The 19,161-nt window shown below is 39.5% G+C and overlaps 1 protein-coding gene across 2 annotated transcripts in view; it reads left to right on the forward strand.

Moving 5' to 3' along the window:
* The window catches only part of SMARCA1 (SWI/SNF related, matrix associated, actin dependent regulator of chromatin, subfamily a, member 1), a 279,873-nt gene extending 262,862 nt beyond the window's left edge, over positions 1-17,011 (forward strand). For both annotated transcript variants that reach the window (XR_008418391.1, XR_008418392.1), the window contains one exon: positions 10,811-17,011. The gene's annotated coding sequence lies outside the window, so the exon portion shown is untranslated. The remainder of the gene's footprint in view (positions 1-10,810) is intronic.
* The last annotated feature ends 2,150 nt before the right edge of the window (positions 17,012-19,161 follow it).

Raw genomic sequence — 19,161 nt, forward strand, 5'->3', positions numbered from 1 at the left:
GGCAGAGACATGGTTTGGGAGACAATCTCATAAAGGAGTTGCAAGAAAGCCTGGCATTCAGCCATTTGGTGTCAGCATGACACCAAGACTAGTAGTGTTTGCCCTGTTCAGGCATCCAGGAAGATTGGTCTGTGCCTAGTTCATTTGGTTGCTAAATATTTTGAATAACATTCCTGGAAGGTGGTATATTTTTTAGAAGTTCTAGGTAATTGCTTCTGGAAATAAGTTGTCTTAGAAACTTCAGGAAGGGGAAATAGACTGACTTAGGCTTTGGAGAGTAAACAGGAAATGGAGTAAGAAGTGGCTGTGTATAAATCATATTGTTATGGCAGGGATAGAAAAACTTTACCATTCTTGTGAAAGGGAAAATAAGAGCAATCTCTTTCATAGTCCCTCAGTCTAAGGCAAAGCAACGGTCTCCCAAATAGGGAATTAGTAGGGAAAAAGTGAAAAGTAAAATAAAACAAGTTAAAGTGGTTACATGACAAAGGAAAATGGGTTATTTTCTGCAATGGGACATTGTCTTAGTCCATCCAGGCTACTATAAAAGAATACCATACACTGGGTGGCTTATAAACAACAGATATTTATTTTTCACAGTTCTAGAGGCTGGGAAATCCAAGGTCCAGCACTGGCAGACTCAGTGTCTAGTGAGGGCCCACTGCTTAGTTTATAGATAGGTGTCTTCTCACTGTGTCCTCATGTGGTCTAAGAGGCAAGGGAGCTCTCTGGTGTCTTTTGTACAAGGGCATTAATTCCATTCACGGAGGCTCTACCCTCAGGACCTAATCACCTTGCATAGGCCCCACATTGGGAGATGGATTTCAACATATGAATTTTGGGGGGACAAAAACATTCCAACTATAGCAGACATCTTTCAGAAATTGTAAGAGTAGCCCAAATAAAGAAAGCATGGGAGCTGCCTCAAAGGTAACTGATTAAATAAACAATGGTGAGACTTGTGGGAAGATGGCTGCTTAGGAGGACGCTGGCTCACTGCGCATCCTGCTGATCACTTAGATTCCACCTACACCTGCCTAACTAACCCAGAAAACCACCAGAAACTAGCAGAATGGAGTCTCCGGAGCCAAGTGCAGACAAGAGGCCCACGGAAGAGGGTAGGAAGGGCGGAGAGGCGGTGCGTGCTCCACGGACTGGCGGGAGGGAGCCATGGCAGAGGGGCGGCCCGCCGGCCAAGCAGAGACCCTGATCTGGCTCGCAAAAGTGGAGGGGCCGGACGAAGTGTGTTCCCACAGCAAGCGGGACTTGCTTAGCATCTGGGAGGTCAAAAGTTAACAGCTCTGCTCAGAAAGCGGGAAGCCTGGAATACAAAGGGAGGGAGATTTGCTGAGCCCCGGGATGACAGAGCTCAGTTTGGCGGGGGAACAAAGGCGCTCACCAGCGCCATCTCCCCCGCCCATCCCCCAGCCAAAATCCCAAAGGGAACCAGTTCTGCCAGGGAACTTGCTTGCTCCGCGCAAACACCCAACTCGGTGCTTCTGCAGAGCCACCCCTCACCCCTCACCCGCTGCAGAGCAGCGGGTCTGACTCCCTCCTGCTGCCACAGGGCCCCTCCTGAAGTGGATCACCTAAGGAGAAGCGAGCTAAGCCTGCCCCTCCTGCCCCCGTGCACCTTGCCTCCCCACCCCAGCTAATATGCCAGATCCCCAGCTCCACAAGCCTGGCAGTGTGCAAGTAGCCCAGAAGGGCCACGCCACCCCACAGTGAATCCCGCCCCTAGCAGAGGGGAAGAGAAGGCACACACCAGTCTGACTGTGGACCCAGCGGTGGGCTGGGGGCAGACATCAGGTCGGACTGCGGCCCCGCCCACCAACTCCAGTTATACACCACAGCACAGGGGAAGTGCCCTGCAGGTCCTCACCACTCCAGGGACTATCCAAAATGACCAAACAGAAGAATTCCCCTCAGAAGAATCTCCAGGAAATAACAACAGCTAATGAACTGATCAAAAAGGATTTAAATAATATAACGGAAAGTGAATTTAGAATAATAGTCATAAAATTAATCGCTGGGCTTGAAAACAGTATAGAGGACAGCAGAGAATCTCTTGCTACAGAGACCAAGGGACTCAGGAACAGTCAGGAAGAGCTGAAAAACGCTTTAAAGGAAATGCAAAACAAAATGGAAACAACGACGGCGGATTGAAGAGGCAGAGGAGAGAATAGGTGGACTAGAAGATAAAGTTATGGAAAAAGAGGAAGCTGAGAAAAATAGAGATAAAAAAATCCAGGAGTATGAGGGGAAAATTAGAGAACTAAGTGACACACTAAAAAGAAATAATATATACATAATTTGTATCCCAGAGGAGGAAGAGAGAGGGAAAGGTGCTGAAGGGGTACTTGAAGAAATTATAGCTGAGAACTTCCCTGAACTGGGGAAGGAAAAAGGCATTGAAATCCAAGAGGCACAGAGAACTCCCTTCAGACGTAACTTGAATCGATCTTCTGCATGACATATCATAGTCAAACTGGCAAAATACAAGGATAAAGAGAAAATTCTGAAAGCAGCAAGGGATAAACGTGCCCTAACTTATAAAGGGAGACCTATAAGACTCCTGACTGATCTCTCTTTTGAAACTTGGCAGGCCAGAAAGGATTGGCACGAGATCTTCAATGTATTGAACAGAACAAATATGCAGCTGAGAATCCTTTATCCAGCAAGTCTGTCATTTAGAATAGAAGGAGAGATAAAGGTCTCCCCAAACAAACAAAAACTGAAGGAATTTGTCACCACAAAACCAGCCCTACAAGAGATCCTAAGGGGGATCCTGTGAGACAAAATACCAGAGACATCACTACAAGCATAAAACATACAGACATCACAATGACTCTAAACCCGTATCTTTCTATAATAACACTGAATGTAAATGGATTAAATGCGCCAACCAAAAGACATAGGGTATCGGAATGGATAAAAAAACAAGACCTATCTATTTGCTGTCTACAAGAGACTCATTTTAGACCTCAGGACACCTTTAGATTGAGAGTGAGGGGATGGAGAACTATTTATCATGCTACTGGAAGCCAAAAGAAAGCTGGAGTAGCCATACTTATATCAGACAAACTAGACTTTAAATTAAAGGCTGTAACAAGGGATGAAGAAGGGCATTATATAATAATTACAGGGTCTATCCATTAGGAAGAGCTAACAATTATAAATGTCTATGCACTGAATACGGGAGCCCCCAAATATATAAAACAATTACTCACAAAGATAAGCAACCTTATTGATAAGAATGTATTAATTGCAGGGGACTTTAACACTCCACTTACAGAAATGGATAGATCATCTAGACACACGGTCAATAAAGAAACAAGGGCCCTGAATGACACATTGGATCAGATGGACTTGACAGATATATTTAGAACTCTGCATTCCAAAGCAACAGAATATACTTTCTTCTCGAGCGCACATGGAACATTCTCCAAGATAGATCATATACTGGGTCACAAAACAGCCCTTCATAAGTATGCAAGAATTGAAATCATACCATGCATACTTTCAGACCACAATGCCATGAAGCTTGAAATCAACCACAGGAAAAAGTCTGGAAAACCTCCAAAAGCATGGAGGTTAAAGAACACCCTACTAACGAATGAGTGGGTCAACCAGGCAATTAGAGAGAAATTAAGAAATATGTGGAAACAAACGAAAATGAAAATACAACAATCCAAACGCTTTGGGATGCAGCGAAGGCAGTCCTGAGAGGAAAATACATCGCAATCCAGGCCTATCTCAAGAAACAAGAATAATCCCAAATACAAAATCTAACAGCACACCTAAAGGACATAGAAGCAGAACAACAAAGGCAGCCTAAACCCAGCAGAAGAAGAGAAATAATAAAGATCAGAGCAGAAATAAACAATATAGAATCTACAAAAACTGTAGAGCAGATCAACGAAACCAAGAGTTGGTTTTTTGAAAAAATAAACAAAATTCACAAACCTCTAGCCAGGCTTCTCAAAAAGAAAAGGGAGATGACCCAAATAGATAAAATCATAAATGAAAATGGGATTATTACAACCAATCCCTCAGAGATACAAACAATTATCAGGGAATACTATGAAAAATTATATGCCAACAAATTGGACAACCTGGAAGAAATGGACAAATTCCTAAACACCCACACTCTTCCAAAACTCAATCAGGAAGAAATAGAAAGCTTGAACAGACCCATAACCAGTGAAGAAATTGAATCAGCTATCAAAAGTCTCCCAACAAATAAGAGTCCAGGACCAGATGGCTTCCCAGGGGAGTTCTACCAGACGTTTAAAGCAGAGATAATACCTATCCTTCTCAAGCTATTCCAAGAAATAGAAAGGGAAGGAAAACTTCCAGACTCATTCTATGAAGCCAGCATTACTTTGATTCCTAAACCAGACAGAGACCCAGTAAAAAAAGAGAACTACAGGCCAATATCCCTGATGAATATGGATGCAAAAATTCTCAATAAGATACTAGCAAATCGAATTCAACAGCATATAAAAAGAATTCTTCACCATGATCAAGTGGGATTCATTCCTGGGCTGCAGGGCTGGTTCAACATTCGCAAATCAATCAACGTGATACATCACATTAACAAAAGAAAAGATAAGAACCATATGATCCTGTCAATTGATGCAGAAAAGGCCTTTGACAAAATCCAGCACCCTTTCTTAATAAAAACCCTTGAGAAAGTCGGGATAGAAGGAACATACTTAAACATCATAAAAGCCATTTATGAAAAGCCCACAGCTAACATCATCCTCAACGGAGAAAAACTGAGAGCTTTTTCCCTGAGATCAGGAACACGACAGGGATGTCCACTCTCACCGCTGTTGTTTAACATAGTGTTGGAAGTTCTAGCATCAGCAATCAGACAACAAAAGGAAATTAAAGGCATCCAAATTGGCAAAGATGAAGTCAAGCTTTCGCTTTTTGCAGATGACATGATATTATCCATGGAAAATCCGATAGACTCCACCAAAAGTCTGCTAGAACTGATACATGAATTCAGCAAAGTTGCAGGATACAAAATCAATGTACAGAAATCAGTTGCACTCTTATACACTAACAATGAAGCAACAGAAAGACAAATAAAGAAACTGATCCCATTCACAATTGCACCAAGAAGCATAAAATACCTAGGAATAAATCTAACCAAAGATGTAAAAGATCTGTATGCTGAAAACTATAGAAAGCTTATGAAGGTAATTGAAGAAGATATAAAGAAATGGAAAGACATTCCCTGCTCATAGATTGGAAGAATAAATATTGTCAAAATGTCAATACTACCCAAAGCTATCTACACATTCAATGCAATCCCAATCAAAATTGCACCAGCATTCTTCTCGAAACTAGAACAAGCCATCCTAAAATTCATATGGAACCACAAAAGGCCCCGAATAGCCAAAGTAATTTCGAAGAAGAAGACCAAAGCAGGAGGCATCCCAATCCCAGACTTTAGCCTCTACTACAAAGCTGTCATCATCAAGACAGCATGGTATTGGCACAAATACAGACACATAGACCAATGGAATAGAATAGAAACCCCAGAACTAGACCCACAAACGTATGGCCAACTCATCTTTGACAAAGCAGGAAATAACATCCAATGGAAAAAAGACAGTCTTTTTAACAAATGGTGCTGGGAGAACTGGACAGCAACATGCAGAAGGTTGAAACTAGACCACTTTCTCACACCATTCACAAAAACAAACTCAAAATGGATAAAGGACCTGAATGTGAGACAGGAAACCATCAAAACCCTAGAGGAGAAAGCAGGAAAAGAACTCTCTGACCTCAGCCATAGCAATCTCTTACTTGACACATCCCCAAAGGCAAGGGAATTAAAAGCAAAAATGAATTACTGGGACCTTATGAAGATAAAAAGCTTCTGCACAGCAAAGAAAACAACCAACAAAACTAAAAGGCAACCAACGGAATGGGAAAAGATATTTGCAAATGACATATCGGACAAAGGGCTAGTATTCAAAATCTATAAAGAGCTAACCAAACTCCACACCCGAAAAACAAATAACCCAGTGAGGAAATGGGCAGAAAACATGAATAGACACTTCTCTAAAGAAGACATCCGGATGGCCAACAGGCACATGAAAAGATGCTCAACGTCGCTCCTTATCAGGGAAATACAAATCAAAACCACATTGAGATATCACCTCACACCAGTCAGAGTGGCCAAAATGAACAAATCAGGAGACTATAGATGCTGGCGAGGATGTGGAGAAATGGGAACCCTCTTGCACTGTTGGTGGTAATGCAAACTGGTGCAGTCACTCTGGAAAACAGTGTGGAGTTTCCTCAGAAAATTAAAAATAGACCTACCCTATGACCCAGCAATAGCACTGCTAGGAATTTACCCAAGGGATACAGGAGTACTGATGCATAGGGGCACTTGTACCCCAATGTTTCTAGCAGCACTCTCAACAATAGCCAAATTGTGGAAAGAGCCTAAATGTCCATCAACGGATGAATGGATAAAGAAATTGTGGTTTATATACACAATGGAGTACTACATGGCAATGAGAAAGAATGAAATATGGCCCTTTGTAGCAACGTGGATGGAACTGGAGAGTGTGATGCTAAGTGAAATAAGCCATACAGAGAAAGACAGATACCATATGTTTTCACTCTTATGTGGATCCTGAGAAACTTAACAGAAACCCATGGGGGAGGGGAAGGAAAAAAAAAAAAGAGGTTAGAGTGGGAGAGAGCCAAAGCATAAGAGACTGTTAAAAACTGAGAACAAACTGAGGGTCGATGGGGGGTGGGAGGGAGGGGAGGGTGGGTGATGGGTATTGAGGAGGGCACCTTTTGGCATGAGCACTGGGTGTTGTATGGAAACCAATTTGACAATAAATTTCATATATTGAAATTAAATAAATAAATAAATAAATAAATAAATAAATAAACAAACAAACAAACAATGGTACCACCTTATTATGGAATATTATGTAACAGTTAAAAAGAATATGATAACTCTGTACCTACTAACAGGGAAAATCTCTAAGGCATATTGTTAAGGAGATAAAGCAAGCAGAAAATACACTATAATAGTTTGGCACTATTTCTTTCAAAGAAAAATCCCTCAAAACAACTTTGTAAATTAAGGTATATACAAGAACAAAGATGAATCGGAAAAGGCTTTGTGTGATATAGAGCAAATTGATCATAGTGGTTGTCTCTAGGTAGGGGAATAGAATAGGGAGGTAGTGGTCAAGGGGGCCTTTAACTTTATGTGTACCAATTACATTTTTACAAGAATGTACGCATGTGGTATTTGTAGAATTAAAAATATACACAATGGGAAAACAGAAAATCCATAAACCTAGTGCAGATGTGCAGAAGAATTTTGCAGTCATTTTTGCTTCAAAGAAAGATTTACTACCAGATTCCTGTAAACAGCAACCTTGGCTCACAAACGATTTGTTCCCTGCTGCCTTAGGGTAGGGGATGAGGCCTAGTAGCCAGCTAGGCCCAATGCTAAATAAGGAAAGAGAGAGGAATGATTAGGACATATGACCATCAGGGCTTTTTAAAACCAGGTTTGTCAGTGCTGGGTTGGCTGTCCAACCTTTTATTTTCACCCAGAGACCTCAGGTAGTTAGTTCCTGCAGCCTGTCTCCTGTAGCATGCACAGGCCCTGAAAACCTAGGGTCTTCATGAAGTGTCCTCACTTTGCCTTATCACTCTGCTAATTGGCTAAGCACTGTGCAGAGGAGCTTGAGTGGGAAGTCTGTGCCGTGTGCAGGAAGTCCTTGGGTCAGGGCCAGGAGTGTTCTAGTCTCCTGTTGGACTGGCTTAATAATTTGTGTTCTCGTTCACCTTACAGAATACAAAGAAGTCTTGAAACTCAGAAATTAGTTTAGTAACAAACTAAAAAAATTGTGGATTTTCTTCCCTCCAGTATGCACTAATAAAAACTATCCACTCTCCATGTCTCAACAATTTAGTCATATGTTTTAAAATAATCTCCTTACTATCTACCTAAGCAATGACCTATTGGACCATGCCATATTTATTGTGTTAGCAAAATAAGTCATTTTCTTACAATGTCGGTTTGAAGTCCTTCAATATTTCATGTGGGGACATGAGTGCAATTAATTTTATGTGCATGGGCCTTGCCCAGGGAGGACGGGACCGGCTTACTGGGCAGATTGGTATGGCTTGGGACTGAGAGATATTATTAGGTGACTGGCCCTGAGGTCTCAGGACTCCTTAATAAACCAATGTTTGGAAACCTAACACTCATGTGAGAAACTAGGCTCCCACTTCTCTCTCACTTTTGTCTTTTGCCCCTACCTGGCCCCACATTTCTCCTGGTCAACTTTCACTTATGTTTGATTTACCTAGGGAAATAGGATTTAGGAGACAAAGATGGGAGTGGGGAAGGCATAGATTTGTTTATAAAGGGTATGGATTTTCATCTGTTTTGTTCATTATGTATTTTAAGTACCTAGAGCAGTTCCTGTTACACAGTAGTCGCTGTGAATATTTGTTGAATGAACAAATGAAATTACAAATGTCTAGGGTGTTCTAGTAACAGCAAGGAGTCCAATGTGAATAGAATTAGTTGAGCAAGGAAAAGAATGATAGAAAGTGAAATCAGGGAAGTATGTAAAGGCTAGTGGTTCACATAGGGTCTTTTAAGCTATAGTACAGACTTGTGATTTTTATTTTAAGCATGATGGGTATCGTTTGGAAGGTTTTGAGCAGTTGTGTGACATAACAATAGCTAATATTTATGGTTCCAAGCTCTATGCTAGATGTGTTGGGTGTATCAATTCATATAATCTTCAAACAAATCTACAATATAGCTACTAATATTACCTTTGTTGTAAGGAAGACAGAAAGTTATACAAAGAGATTAAGTTTCTTGGTAAGGTCATACAGCTAGGAAGTTATGGATCTGGAGTTTGAATTATGGCAGTCTAGCTCTGGACTTACACTCCTAGTCTGCTTTGTACTGCCTTTTTGTACATCTGCAAATGATTTGATTTACGTTTTAAATGGCTCCCTCTGGTCACTTTGTTTAGAGCAGATCATAGGAAGGGGAAGTGGAGGCAGGGAGACCAGCTGTTGGAGTTTACATGGCAAGAGATAATGGTGGCTTGGTAGAGGAGATGAAGAGGAGACAAATTCTGCATTTATTTTGAAGGGGGTTTGCTGACAGATTGGATGTGGGGTATGAGAGAAAGAGAAAAGTCAAGGATGTTACTAAGATTTGAAGAAAATATATAAATGATTTTTGAAATGATTTAGCTATTGTTGACATAGAAATTCCTGGTGTGCTTGTAAGCACTTACTTTCTTCAAAGTGGACACCAGTGGATGCCTAGTTCTTGATGACAATTGAAACCCCATGGATGACTCAACTTAGTGCTGTGTTTCATGCTTGATCATCCATATGTGAATTGACTGTTTTGGAAATGGTACCTCCCCCTCCTCTCCACTGGTCTTCTGGGCCTTGAGTATTTCTCTCCAACATTAGGGGTGGTATTTTAAAGAAATTCTGAATAGTTTCTCTTGTCACTGTCTCACCTTACCTGGTTCAGAATTTTTGGGAGAGGTTAAGTAAGCTTCACTAATGGCATAGTGTTTGGAGTGCTGTGTCCTGATAGTCAATGATGGTTCAAGACTACTGTTCCTACCACTCCAACTTTGCCACACTACACTTGGGCCTACATTTCAATCCTTCTTTGCTCTCTGTGTTGACTATCTTCTTTGTGTGCCCCAGTTTTTAGGTCTTTTAGTCCAACTTTGACATCTAGATTTAACTGCATCCAATTGAATCTGCTTTACTCCCTAAATTTCAACTTTTCTTCTCCCCTAACTTGGTCTTAGAACCTTGTCTATTGATGTATACCTTTAGTAAGCCATTATGGAAGCTACTGAAAACACAGGTCAATAATTTTGACCCCCAGTGTGTGTGGCTAGGCACCAACCAGCCCTTGAAGCTCTAGGCCTTTCTCTACACTCATACATATTCTGTATCCCATTTCCTGAGCTCTCCTCGGGGGTGGATTTAATCCTTGAATCTGTGCTGAGCTCCCAATGTGTTTGTATTTGGTTCATGCCAGGCAGTGTTTATATTTAGAGAATAGAATATCCATAAATTTTTTCATCCTAAAGGGAATGCTGGTACCATTTGAAGAAGGGTAGGTTACCTCATACACTTTGAAATATTTCTTCTCATTATCAACAAACTGATAAAGTGTCATAGAACAGTGATTTTTTTAAACTTTTAAAAGTTGGATAAAATTTTCTATTTGAACCATTTGAAGTGTATCATTTGGTGACATTAAGTACATTCACACTGTTGTGCAACTATCACCAGTTATCCATTTCAAGAATTTTTCCATCTTCCCAAACTAAAATTCCATACCCACTAAACAGTATTTCCCCATTCCACTTTCCCACTAGCCCCTGGCAACTACCATTCTACTTTCTGTCTTTATGAATTTGACTAGTATAGTTATCTCATATAAGTAAAATCATACAGTATTTGCCCTTTTGTGTCTGGCTTATTTTACTTAGTATAATGTCTTCAAGGTTTATCTCTGTTGTAGCAGGTATCAGAATTTCCTTCCTTTTAAAGGCTGGATAATATTCCATTGTAGATATATATTACATTTTGTTTATCCATTTATCATTGGCTATTGTGAATAATGTTGCTATGACTATGGGTGTAGAAATATCTGTTTGAGCCCCTGATTCTAATTCTTTTGGGTATATATCCAGGAGTGGAGTTGCTGAATTATGTAGTAATTTTATGTTTAATTTCTTTTCAGGAGCAACCATATCATTTTCACAGCAGTTGCACCATTTATATTCCTACCAGTAATACACAAGGGTACCAATTTCTCCACATCCTCACCAACACTTGTTATTTTCTACTTTTTTATTTATATCCATCCTGATATAGTATCTCACTGTGGTCTTCACTTGAATTTCCCTAATAATTAGTGATGATAAGCATCTTTTCCTGTGTTTATTGGCTATTTGTGTATCTTCTTTGAGGAAATGTCTATTCAAGTCCTTTTCCCATTTTTAATTGGGTTGTTTGTATTTTTGCTGTTGGATTTTCAAACTCTTTTAAATTGTATGACTCTGTGTTTAAATGGAATATTTCAATTCAATGTATAAAACAGATTAAAACAAAGATGCCCTGGGTACAGTTGGAGAAGAGATGGAGCCTACCTTTTCACTTTTTATTTCCATGGCAGTTCCTGAGAAAGCTCCTTGACATCCCTAATGCTGTATCTTAGCTCTTTTGAAAAACTACTGCCCCTTGGCATTTAGAAAGGAATCCATGCTTCAGAATATCTGAGGAGACATAGATATGCACAAAGAATGAGTCACCTCTATGTTTTGCCAACTTCAAATATTGACCATGACAAGAGAAATGTGGTGCTTTTTACTGGAGCATGTTAATATTATTTTGTCACTTAGTTCCCAAAGACACACATAGCTATCGATCCTTCCACATATCAAGGGAAGCTCATAAATTATTGGGGAAATGTCAACAAAAATGAAGAAAATGACAGAAACTCTTCCAGACCCAGAGAAAGACGTTATTTGCAAATTCATGTCCCCCAGCATCAGGAAAATCCCCGGAGGCAATAGGAATTTGTGAGAGCAAATATGCCACTGATCATATTGCTATTTATCACAGTTGCTCAATTCTGCTTCAGCCTTCAGACCTTGTTGAATCAGGAGAATTTTTTTAAATAAGAATTTGTGGGGCTTAAAGGGATTTTTGAGTTCCAAAGTAAAGTTCTGAGAATAGTTCTGTTATTCTCAGCTGGCCCTCAGCCAAATGGTTAAGGCCCCTTTGAGGGTCCTACTCCTTGCTTTGGGTGATAACCTCCCAAGATTTTCATGTTGTCTGTGTAGGGTACCCCCACCCATTCTCCATTGGAATTCTCTATCCCATGCCATCTTGTGAAGCAAATTTCCCTTCATAGACAGACCACTTCTGTTTGTGAGCAAGTGGGAGGCCAATCAAGATCATAGTATTTTACTTGGGTTCTGAACAACGAGAAATTAAAAGTAATCCAAAGATAACCTAAATTATCACCTTAAAGTCTAGGGTGAAGTACACCCTATATAGATCTATGAGCAAGTGGGCTTTCCATTACTGTGATCCTGTGTTAGAGAGACTTACCCCCTCTCTCACAGCCTGTGCCATTTCAGTACCCTCTACAGGGCCAGGCCCCTCTCACTGTTCGGCAGAAAACAGAGCAGATCACAGCTCCTTTGTAGTCTGCCATATCCCAAGAAGAAGATGTTTGGACAGAACTGTGCATCCACATTTCCTTGTCCCAGGCTTTACAACCAGTTACATTATTTCTCAGTCTCCTCCTCCCTATAGGTATATCGCAACATATGGAAAGAAACATCTGGAGTGGGAAGAAGAGTCTCCCCTGATACTACCCAGTTTATTCTTCTCTTAACTCACCAAGTTTAACTGTTGAGCAATCTCTGTAGAGTGGGGAGGTCAGAAGTTTATGACAGTCCTATTCCCACCTTGATGAAGCTACTTCCCCAATAATCACTGGTCTGCTGCTGATGGGCAATGTACATGGTAGTACACTCAGAAGGCTCTGAAATGTGTCTGAAGACTATATTTAATTAAATTAATATCAAGATCATGCCATGCCCAATGATAAAAATTCATTCTCTATTCTATTAACCTTTTCAAATGATGTCCAGCTACATGGTCTTAAGTCATCTATCAAATGATATACAGTGTGATCAAAGGATGACATTAAGACACTGTAATAATAATGTGCAACAGTAAGATGCCACTCATTTGAGTACAGCCTGCCATTATCACAATTATAAGGGGACATTTAAGTCCAAATATTAAATTCCCTTGCACTTTTCAGTGGAAGTCCAGAGAAAGTCCAAATTTCTTAAAATCCAAAAAATTAAAGTTCAAAATAAAGCTTTCTTGCTCTTATGAGTAAAAGTTCAAAGAAATTAAGGACCAGAATGTATCCTCCCTATCTCCTCATTCTGCTCAATCCTAACTAGAAAGGTTCCCAAGACCTGTGTCCAACTGGGATTGACCTTCAGCAATTTTAGCCTGTGCTATTACTTACTGGAATGGGTGTGGTCACTTCTGGGCCCCAAAGTTTGTATTAGTTCATTGCTAAGTCTCTGATGTTACACAGAGTTCAAAGAATTAATAGAACCTACAAGATAATCATATCACTGGCCCCATAATTTTCAATTAACAAACAAGCTATGATAGCTACCTTGTGGCTCACATTGATCCCTACTTCCTACAATTCACCCTTTTGGAATCCTTTTCCTTGTATGTGGGCTGGACCTAGTGTCTTACTTCCAACAAACAGAATATGTCATAGTGATGGGGTATCACTTTAATAATTAAGTTACAAAAAACTGTGACTTCATGTTTCTAGTACTTTCTCCCTCTCTGGCTCTTTTCACTTGTGTGAACTGATAGCTGCCATGTTGTGAGCAGCCCGAGGAAGAGGCCCATGTGGCAAGGAATGAGGACCTTAGTCCAACAGTCTGAAGAACTGAATTCTGACAACAGCCATGTGAGTGAGCTTGGAAGTGGATCCTCCCCCTTGAGGTAAACCTTGAGGTGATTTCAACCTTGGAAAATACTTTGCAGCCTGTGAAGGACCCTAACATCGAAGATCCAGCTAAGCTATATCTGATTCCTGACCTACAGAGGTTGTGAGATAAATGTTTTTGTTTTAAGCCACTAAGTTTTGGGGTAATTTGTTATGCAGTGATAGCTAATACACTGGCTAATACCTAAAGAAGTTATTCTATACAAAATTATATTGTCCATATCTAGTACTCAGAATTGCTAAGTATTGTGGTAAACTCAATGTTATATGAAGATAAAATAATAGAAGGAAGGTATCTTGGTTTTAGCTTTGCTAGGGGTGCCAGTCTACCCAAATATCAGGAGTCCATGATCTATGAACGTCAATCCAATTTGGAGAAATTTCTCACTAAGTAGTTAATTTTGGCCTTGTGTATTTAAAATCCAATTGCATAATTATAAAAACTAGACTCTTGGCCTAATGTAAGCCTATACAAACTGCCAACTTCAAAATATCTTGTCTATATACTGAAGCCCAAGACCTATAACCATGTGCCCTGGCTCCACCCAGAGATCCTTCTCATGTTACTTTAGTCTGCTAATTCTAATTCTAGTCTACTTCTCTATGGTCTTGGTCTAATGCGTCAGGTGTTTGGATTGAAGGAAGTTCAATGAATAAAACCTTGAATTCTAAATCAATAGATACTTAGGAAAAAATAGAAAGGCAGATGGGAAATGAAAATAACCCATTTAATCCCAATTAAGCTGATATTTAAAAATGTAGCTTATATCTGTGGATAAGTGAGCTTCTTAATACTGCATCTCAGTCTTGTTTACACAGAGGTAGCACTAGACCATCACATTGCCCTTCCCCTCTCTGTGCGTATTTATGTTCCTATAACACTTTCTGCATGGAAGGGCAGAACAGAACATACATTCTGTGTAGATAGCTTACTCCCAAGACCAAGAGTAGATAAAGGGGCTGGGACAAATGCAACAGGCTTTTTCTGACCACTTCAATGACTTCCATCTTCCTGAGAAAAAGTGAGGGGGAAGTCGTGGAAAGCAACATCAGAAGTGAGGAAATGTATTCTCTGCTTTTCATAGTTATCAGATAAGGCTGATGAAAACCCTATCAAGGTAATAATTAGTGGTTATCATTCATAGTCATTCAGGGTCTAGTGTAAAGTAAGAAGATGCTTAGAGATGGGGAAGGCCAAAAGAGCTGGCTCTTGGCAAAATTGTTTAATTGATGATGTAATTTTATGTCATACCACAAGTCTTTTCAGCACTTGCTCCACCTCCTCCACCCCCAAACTCCAGAATCCAGGACCTCTGTCAGACTTACATCCATTGGTAATGTTCAAACGCTGTGGCTCTATCAAGATTAGGCTCCTTCTTGATGAACAAATATATGCATACTTCTCTTTTGGGACAGTACCTTTTAACCAGCACTTCTGTGTTTTACTCCAAGAGAATGAATTTGAATACCACATGCCTAGCTAATGGGGAATTATAAACATAGACAGCCACTTCTAGTGAGGCTGACCCTGGTTTGTACTTAAAGTTTTCTGAATTAATTGTCCTATTGTTTGTCTTATACCTTTGATTTAAAAAGCAGACTTTAGCCAGGATCCATGGAAATTTTCCATCTTGGATAAAACCATTTCTTGTTTAGAAGACTTGTACTGCCCCATAGCCAAGAGCCTTCAGCTTTGGGTTCATTGAAAATTTACCAAGGATAAAAACCTCCCCCACTGAAAGAGATTATAAATTGAGGAATAAAGTCGCATTCTGTATTGTCAATTTCACTTGGATGAACATACGACACAGCCCTTTGTCTTATACAAAAAGCTTTATCAATGTTGGATTAAAATATAAAAATCCACAGCAGCCAGATACCCTAGCCAGGCTATTCTGCTCCTCTGGAAAAGATCAACTTACATCTAAAAGATTTTATCACTTCTTGTGCACCATAAGGGTGTTCAGAAATAACTATGGCAAATCAAATATTATCAGAAAAAGAAGGTTCTGACTGATTTTGTCCTGTATTCAGCCTTTTTATGTTTATCAATTTTGAGAAGCACAGAGGTATTTTTTTTCACATTTCTGACAACATCTGTGCTCCCCTTCTCGTGCATTATTTCTTAACAAATGCCTTTGACTACAGTGCAGCACAACATTTACCCTTGGCCCCACTGTGACAGAACATTATGATCTTTTACACAACTTACCTGGGTCTCTATATATTTGTTTCGTGTGTGTGTGTGTGTGTGTGTGTGTGTGTGTGTGTGTGTGTTTCTGTTGGGGGGTAGAGGGCTTAGGACTCAGGGAGGCAGGGAGCTAGGGAGATTGGAATGACAAAGCCTTGTTTGGTTTTATTCTTCTGTTTGTTTTGTTTTCAAAATAGCATTTTCAAATAGCTTGGCTTAAAAGTCAATTTCTGGAATACCTAGCAAAACGCTTTATTCCCTTTTTCTTTTGCATGGGGAGCCAAACACAACCAGTCAGGCCTGGATCTATACCAGATAGAATAAGGGTCTGCCTGCAGAAGGTGGGTAGAGCCAAACTAAAACTAGCCCCCAAATCTCTTTCTTTGGGGTACAGCACTTTTGGTTTGGTTATTTTTTGGGAAAAGTATGACAAGTATTTTTCAAGCATCTTGTTAAAATGCATATATATTATCTAGTGGAAGTAACACACTGAATTATCCTCAGTAGGTTAGGAGGTGAGTTAGTAGGTTAGGCAAGCAGATAGGGCTTTGAGGAGAACTGGGATAAATGTTTTTATGGGAAGTAGCAAGGGAATGATCTGGAAGCTATAATTATAATTAGTACTACCCTTATAATCACTACTACCCCATCACAACATCATCATTTATTGGGTGACTAGTATGTACCTGGTGTTTTACAGACATTACTTCATTTCCTACAACAGCCCTGTGTAGTAGATTGCCACTATTATCTCAATTTTACAGTTGAGGAAACTGAGACTCAGAAGAAAAGAGTAATTTGCACAGTGTTTCTTAGAAGACATGAACTCACAGTTCTAATACAAGTCAAACAGAAGGCAAGTATACCATAGAAGACAATCTGGTCAGTTGGTATGGAACAAACATTGCCTTCTGAAACATTTTGCTCAGGTATAGCTCAGCTTTTAGTAATGCACGGAAAAAAACCCCAAATAAGCTAACAAACTCAAATGCTGTAAGTCTCACTAAGATGAGGAGGGGGTGCTCAGGATTCACAGATTCTACCATGGGTTGGCACCTATACTAGGAAACCTTGTCAATTGTAGGAAAACATAAGTATGGTGATGCAAATTTAGAATTTCACTATAAAGATATTAAATCTAAGTTGTAACAGCTCCCTACCTTGTAATAAAAGAATTAAATTGCTTGCTAGCTATGTGGATGGGGGCAAGTTATTTTACCTATTAACTTTTATTTTTCTTCCTCTGTAAAATAGAGGTAATAGCTTGTAGAATTGTTGAAAGTATCAATGTATATGAGTGTTTTGCAAACTGTGTAGGATGATACCTAGATATACAGATTATAATAGATGGATCATAACAGAAATCTCATTTCCTGATCAGAAATATATTTCTTTCTTGAATTCAATGATCCTGAGGACCAAGGAGGAAAAGGAGACCAGTGGCTATCACAGCTCTCCCTGCTCTGTTTGGTTTATGTAAGTCTCTTTATACTGTCAAATGCAGGCACTCATGTACACTGGCTTGAATTTAGTTTCCAATGGATGGATGCTTTGTTCCTCTGGAATGCACAGACATTATAACTAGTTAATGAAACTGCAGCAACATATGGTTTGAATGAAGATCAAACTTCATTCTTATTCTTATTCTTATATTCTTATATTATTCTTATATTAATTAATATATTATTCTTATATTATTCTCTGACACTAGTAGATGGAGGATGTCAGTGTCCTGTATACCAGAGATAGGAAGAAACTATGGCCAATACTTACAAGCCAGGGTCTAAGAGAAATATTTCTAACAGTCCAACAACTCTATACAGCATGCTTATTTAATTTTTGCACTGTGGTAAGAGAACATACTCTTCTCAGTGACATCTCTGGAAGAATTTGAGAAGTCATTAAATTTGTCTTTGGTAACTCTACCTTTTTAATAATAACAACTGCCACTTATTAAGTACTTACCACGTGTCAAGAATTGTTACGTGTTTTACATAGTCCCATTTAATTCTTGTAACAAGTCTTGGGCTGCTTTTTACAAAGTGTTTCCTGTGTGTCCTGCAGTATGCTATGTACTTTATGTACATTATCTTATTTAATATTCATACTAAATTGATGAAGGAGGTGCTATTATTATTTATATTTTATAGAGAAGGAAACTAAGACCTAGTAGAATGAAATGATTTACTTAATATCACACATGTAGAAAATAGTAGAACTGGAAGTTCAAATGTGGCTTTCAAAGAAGGACTTGAATCTTATTCACACTAAGATATAATGGGTTTGGGAAGATGGGGAGAAGAGAGAAATGTTTGGCTCAGGTGGAATATTTTCTTAATGTTTATTTATTTTGAGAGAGAGAGAGCACGAACAGGGCAGGGGCAGAGAGAGAGAGAGAGAGAGAGAGAGAGAGAGAGAGAGAATGAGAGAGAATGAGAGAATCCCAAGGAGGCTCCACACTACCAGCACAGAGCCTCATACGGGGCTCTAATTCACAAACTGTAAGATCATAACCTGAGCTGAAACCAGAGTCAGATGTTTAACCAACTGAGCCACCCAGGTACCCCATTGGTGGAATATTTTTTATCTGATCATTCATTCAACTCCTTTCTTCAAGTTATTCAGATAAAAATGCTTGGAGTCATCCTTGACTTTCACACCCATATTCAGTCTATCATCAAATCCTTTAAAAAGTAGTATATCTATAAGCCAACCACTCCTCCACACTTCCACTGCCACCATCTTAGTCCAGGCCACAATCATCTTTTTTTGGATGACTGCAACATCTCCTTTCTTTTGCCCTTGTCCTCTATGGTAGACACTGCTAGCTGTCCATCAAAACCCATTTAACTCTCTTTATATATCCTCAGAAGTACAACTGACTGCACAGCTGTCCTGCTGGACTACATATCCCAATATCGCTTGCAGTTTGGAGTAACCATATGACTAAGTTCTCATCAACAGAATGTCAGAAGTGACATGTGCCATTTCTGAGTCAAGGGTTTCTGACATTTAGGCTTGTCTCCTCTATGAGCTCATTTTTGTTTTTCTGTCTGCTGGAACTAGATATCTTGACAATCTGGCTTTGAGCTTGCAGACCATGACAAGGCCCTAGGTAATGGCACAGCAACAACTTGGAAAGGTCCCATGAATTACCATGAGCAATAGACTAGCTCTATGGACCTGAACCATTTACATTAGGGATAAGTAAGAGAAAAACAAATTCCTTTGTTCTTTAAGCTACCATAGATTAAATCTCTTTGTGACAGTAGCCTAGCTTTACCCTAATATACCTCCTATATTCTGTTCTCTACATAGCATTTGAAAAAAAAATTTTTTA

This window comes from Panthera pardus, unplaced genomic scaffold (genome assembly GCF_024362965.1).
Source record: "Panthera pardus isolate Hobbes unplaced genomic scaffold, ASM2436296v1 HiC_scaffold_27, whole genome shotgun sequence".
In the NCBI taxonomy this organism is placed as follows: domain Eukaryota; kingdom Metazoa; phylum Chordata; class Mammalia; order Carnivora; family Felidae; genus Panthera; species Panthera pardus.